Genomic DNA, 6,224 nt, shown 5'->3' with positions numbered 1-6,224 from the left:
TGACAGAAAAACAGAATTGTTGACATTTTTGCAGATTTATTAAAAAAGAAAAATTGAAATATCACATGGTCCTAAGTATTCAGACCCTTTGCTGTGACACTCATATATTTAACTCAGGTGCTGTCCATTTCTTCTGATCATCCTTGAGATGGTTCTACACCTTCATTTGAGTCCAGCTGTGTTTGATTATACTGATTGGACTTGATTAGGAAAGCCACACACCTGTCTATATAAGACCTTACAGCTCACAGTGCATGTCAGAGCAAATGAGAATCATGAGGTCAAAGGAACTGCCTGAAGAGCTCAGAGACAGAATTGTGGCAAGGCACAGATCTGGCCAAGGTTACGAAAAAATTTCTGCTGCACTTAAGATTCCTAAGAGCACAGTGGCCTCCATAATCCTTAAATGGAAGACGTTTGGGACGACCAGAACCCTTCCTAGAGCTGGCCGTCCGGCCAAACTGAGCTATCGGGGGAGAAGAGCCTTGGTGAGAGAGGTAAAGAAGAACCCAAAGATCACTGTGGCTGAGCTCCAGAGATGCAGTCGGGAGATGGGAGAAAGTTGTAGAAAGTCAACCATCACTGCAGCCCTCCACCAGTCGGGGCTTTATGGCAGAGTGGCCCGACGGAAGCCTCTCCTCAGTGCAAGACACATGAAAGCCCGCATGGAGGACTCCAAGATGGTGAGAAATAAGATTCTCTGGTCTGATGAGACCAAGATAGAACTTTTTGGCCTTAATTCTAAGCGGTATGTGTGGAGAAAACCAGGCACTGCTCATCACCTGTCCAATACAGTCCCAACAGTGAAGCATGGTGGTGGCAGCATCATGCTGTGGGGGTGTTTTTCAGCTGCAGGGACAGGACGACTGGTTGCAATCGAGGGAAAGATGAATGCGACCAAGTACAGGGATATCCTGGACGAAAACCTTCTCCAGAGTGCTCAGGACCTCAGACTGGGCCGAAGGTTTACCTTCCAACAAGACAATGACCCTAAGCACACAGCTAAAATAACGAAGGAGTGGCTTCACAACAACTCCGTGACTGTTCTTGAATGGCCCAGCCAGAGCCCTGACTTAAACCCAACTGAGCATCTCTGGAGAGACCTAAAAATGGCTGTCCACCAGCGTTTACCATCCAACCTGACAGAACTGGAGAGGATCTGCAAGGAGGAATGGCAGAGGATCCCCAAATCCAGGTGTGAAAAACTTGTTGCATCTTTCCCAAAAAGACTCATGGCTGTATTAGATCAAAAGGGTGCTTCTACTAAATACTGAGCAAAGTATTTAGCGATCATCCCGCCCATAGCGCTTAGTGCAAAGTTGAAAGCGAGTCCTTCGGAGCGCTTGCGCAGGATGCTGAACTTTTCCGTTGTATATCTTATATAGTTTTATTCATTGTTCGGGTGTTGTGCGTCTATTCAAAGTAAGTGTATTATATGTGATCCTTGTAGGATTGCTTGTGTTTTAACGTGCGTCACTTATTACGGCTAATGATAAGAGATTATTGTGTCTTTAGCATGATGTTATGCTGTATATGTTACCTTTATTCATACTTGCTTATACCAAACACTATAGAATAGCACATGACGTGTCACTCGTATTGTTTTGAATGGGAGAATTTGCAACGCGCAATATGGTGGAATAAGTCCCGCCTTCTAAATAAGAGCCAATCACCGATTGGTAAAGTCATCGCGTCACTGCAGCGGCCGGTTAGAAGCTCCGGTTCCTATAGAAACAGTCAGAGGCGCGCTTCCTATAGAGACGCGCAGTTAGGACTGCGCATGCGCATTAGCTTGATCTAGCCTGAAAAAAATGCCTTTTTTTGTCATGATTCAAGAATTCAGAAACAAAATTTATGAGACAGTTGTTGTCAGATTTCATTGGTGATTTCAAATATTAAATTTAATCGAAAGCTTGGCAAACAGCTTTAGAGAATTTGATGTTTCCCCATTCAAAGAGATAGGAACTACACTTGCATGCCTGAGAGGCGTTTCAAAGATGGCAGCCAAATGTAATGACTTGTCTTAAAGGGACTTAGCTTACACTGATGTTGTGTTTGTATATTTCGTTTGTATTTCGGTGCAGTTTACTTGTCTAAGTGCTCGTTTTCGAGGGATTCTAAGTTGTAAACAACAGAACATGGCCAGACCAAGCACTGCTGCTATATAGAACAAATTAAGCTGTTTTATTGTTTAACAATGTATATGACATACCTAATTTGTTTTCTTACAAGTATTACTCCTTTAATTCTGTATTTTACTAAATGTACATTGTATATTTCTGTTTAGAACATTTAATGCTAATATCATGTATATTTATTTTTACTCTGTATTTTCTGTTTTATAGAAAAACCACACATACTGAATACACCCAACTAAGACAACTCTTCAACTTTTTACTAATAACTGAGTTGTTGTGGTGACAAATAAATGGGTTACTCTCATACTGCAGGTTTCAAACCTAACCGGCAATATACTCCAATGAGAATGTGCTACCAACAGCTAACTCATTTTTTCATTTGAATGAATGTGTTTTGTTTATTTCTTGGGTTATTTGGGTAGTATTGATTGTAAAAATCCATTTTGAATTTGATATTCAATGGTTGAGTTTATTTATGTGTTTATGTATATGTATGATTTTATTTCATTTTCCCTGTGATTATGATTTGGTTTGACTCTTGAGTTTGAAAGAGCTCACTTTGCCTGTTAGAGTCAGTTTCTGGTTGGGGCCAAACACTAGTGTTGTTGATGTGTTTTGTTTTTTTTTGTTTTTTGTTTGTGAAATGTGTCTCCCTCATGTCCCCACAGGAATGTACAACCGATGTCGTCCACAAGATGGCGGTAGCATTTTAGGAAACCAATGTTACTCACACAAAAACCAAACCCTTTTACTGTAATTTTTAATGATTACAAATAAAAACTATTGTCCAGAAGTTCAGCTGTTACAAATACCTTAGATTTTTTTTTAACACTTTACAATAAACCTTTATTTAATAACATTACAAAACAATAGACTAACGATGATGACTTATAAAGCATTTATTAATCTTAGATAATGTTAATTTCAAAATATATCAGACTGATTCAGAAATTAACATTTGTATGCTTATTAATTATTCTCATCAGGTCTTTCAAATTTGCCTGCTCTTTATTCTAAACCCCGACCACACATACAGACAAACACACACACACACACTCACACAATAAAGGCACTTTTAAGAGCCATGTCTGTCTTGTTTATCTGTCTGTGCTGTAGTTTACTTGTGAGTCTCTTTTTAGCTCTCTCTATATCTTTATCTCTATTTTCATCTTTATTTGTTTTATTTGACCATCACTCCAGTTCTCTTAATAGTTCCTAAAAATCCTCTTTATTGTAACACTTTGTCTGTCTGTTGTTTGTTTTTGTGTATATTTCTTATTTAGTCATGACAAGGCCCAAATTCAGGCCCTGCCCTTCTTGCCAGACTCCCAATCAGGCAAGCAGGAAAACCTGTCATGTCTGCTTTGGAAGCCTGTCCACCGAAAAATAAAAATAAAAGAAAAAGTGGCGTCACTGGATAGCCAGTGGGGGAAATCTGTCCTTAAAAGCAGAAATGCTGGGTGTATAATTGTACAGCGATGCCTTTTCCGACTAGGGTTTCATCCCCAGACGCCTCGGTCAAGGAGGGTTATGGTGACGCGGAGGCTCTGTGCAGCTCTCCGCTGGTGGAGGTGTGGAGAAAACACAGCAAGAGGCAGTATGCTGGGGCCAGTATGCCATCGACAACTGGTGTCAATGGACGCATCCCAGCTAGGCTGGGGGGCAGTCCATGCAGGCTGGGGCATCAAGGGGTGCTGGAGCAGTCATTGGACAAGTCAGCACATCAATGTGCTAGAATTAAAGGCAGTACATCTTGCGCTTCAACACTTCTGGCCACGCCTTTGGGGGTATCATGTACTAGTCCAGACAGACAGTACAGCAGCGGCAGCTTATGTCAACAGACAAGGGGGCCTCAGATCTCCTGTACTATGTCGATTGGCACACAAACTCTAGGTATGGGCTCAGAAGCAGTTTCTGTCACTGAGGGCAGTACATGTGCCTGGGTCCACAAATGTGGCAGCGGATCAGCTGTCCAGGGGTGGACCGAACCAAGGGGAGTGGAGACTGCACCCTGAAGTGATCATGGAGATCTGGCACAGGTTCGGTCCAGCAGTAGCAGACCTGTTTGCCTCAAGGCAATCAACACATTGTCCCCTGTTCTTCTCAATGGGGAGGGACAATCCACCTCTCAGAATAGATGCCCTGGCACATCAGTGGCCTCAGGGCCAACTTTATGCATTTCCCCCATTCAGCCTTCTTCCACCTCTTCTTCAGAGAATGAAGGGGGAGAAGGTGAGACTAATTCTGGTGGCCCCGAATTGGCCTCAGATGATATGGTTCTCAGACATTCCACCCCTCCTTCACGGGACACCATGGGAACTCCCAATCAGGAGGGATCTACTATCCCAGGCACAGGGCAAATTATTCCATCCCTTCCCTCAGGGTCTCAAGCTCTGGGCGTGGCCCCTGAGAGGGCTGGGTTAGTTGCTATGGGACTATCAGACAGAGTGGTTAAGACACTGGAAGGAGCTCATGCTCCCTCAACAAGGGCAGCCTATTCATTTAGGTGGGGTATGTTTCAATCTTGGTGTGAGGGGCACAATATAAATCCTTCCACATCTACAGCCCGTGATATCCTACAGTTTCTGCAGGAACATTTGGATGGAGGCAAATCTGCTTCCATTCTCAGAGGTATTGTGGCTGCAGTTAAGGCTGCTCAAGTGGGGAATTACAAATTATCAGAGAGCTGTGTTAGCCTGATTTCTCAATTCCTCAAAGGTGCGCCAAGATGTACAGCAAGCAGTACTAGGCATGTTGTACCTCAGTGGGACCATTTGAGCCCCTTGAATCTGCAGACCTAAAATGGCTGTCCTTAAAGACTGCCTTCCTCCTGGCAATAACCTCTGCCAAAAGGATTGTGGAACTCCATGCGCTACCAGTGCATGAAAGCTGCTGTAGATTTATGCCAGAGGGTGCAAGAGTTATATTGCGACCCAACCCAGCTTTTCTGCCTAAAGTGCTGTCTGATCTACACCTGAACCAGTCCGTCGAACTTCACACACTCTGTCTTCCACAAGAACACAAGGAAATGGAAAGAAGAAAGTCACTAATTTGCCCAGTGAGGACACTGTCAATATATTTACAGCGGACTAAGGCAATTAGACAAACGGATCAGATGTTTGTATGCTTTAAACCAGAGTGTCAAGGCAAGCCACTATCGAAAGCAAGGCTTTCGCAAGGGGTTGTAGAAACAATCCAGAAGGTTTACAAGGAAATGGATGGACCATCATTACCAGGACTGAGGGTACACTCGACTCGAAGTGTTGCCACCACATGGGCTTTGTGGCGGGGGCCTCTTTGAAGGAAATCTGTGAAGTAGCCACGTGGTCTTCTCCGTCTACTTTTACTAAGTTTTATAGACTGAATGTTGCAGCTAGCCCCTCCTTTGGGGAGTTGGTGCTGGGAGCAACTAGAAAGGAACATGCCATCTAAACTGGTCTTCAGGTCCAGCTGAATAGTCATTCATGCATTAGCAAGGTTAGATGAGTAAGGCCTCTGCCCTCCATTCCTGAATAATTCAGTTTGTAAATATGGCTCAAGTTTGTAAATATGTAAATATTGTAAATAGTTTATTGGTCGCTGCACCGTCCCTTCGCGGGGTGTCTTACAGAGTTTCCCATACATATGGAATATGTAATGGAGAGATAGTCTCGATCCGATAGAGAATGTTCAGTTACGATGCAACCTTTGTTCTCTGAGTGAAGAGATTATCTCTCCACCTTGAGGCCGCTCTGGGACATGTTCCGATCAAAGGATAGCAATGAATGCACGCCACTATGAGTGTTTTATAGGGCACTAATTAGGGCGTGACCGGCACAGCCGGATTGTCTTAAAGAGTATCCATGTCACCAGATATGGAGAATCAATTTCCCAAACATATGGAATATGTAATGGAGAGATAGTCTCTTCACTCAGAGAACAAAGGTTACATCGTAACCGAACATTCCAAGAAAGTTGTTCCCAGAATGTTTTATGATAACATTATGAAAACATTCAGAAAATACTAATAACATTATAAGGACGTTCTGAGAATGTCGTTTTCAAATTCATTCAGCCGATCTCCGGGTCTGGCGGTACCACTTTTAG

The sequence above is a fragment of the Ctenopharyngodon idella genome, chromosome 22, assembly GCF_019924925.1.
Source record: "Ctenopharyngodon idella isolate HZGC_01 chromosome 22, HZGC01, whole genome shotgun sequence".
NCBI lineage: Eukaryota > Metazoa > Chordata > Actinopteri > Cypriniformes > Xenocyprididae > Ctenopharyngodon > Ctenopharyngodon idella.
Note: the sequence above shows the minus strand (reverse complement) of the source record.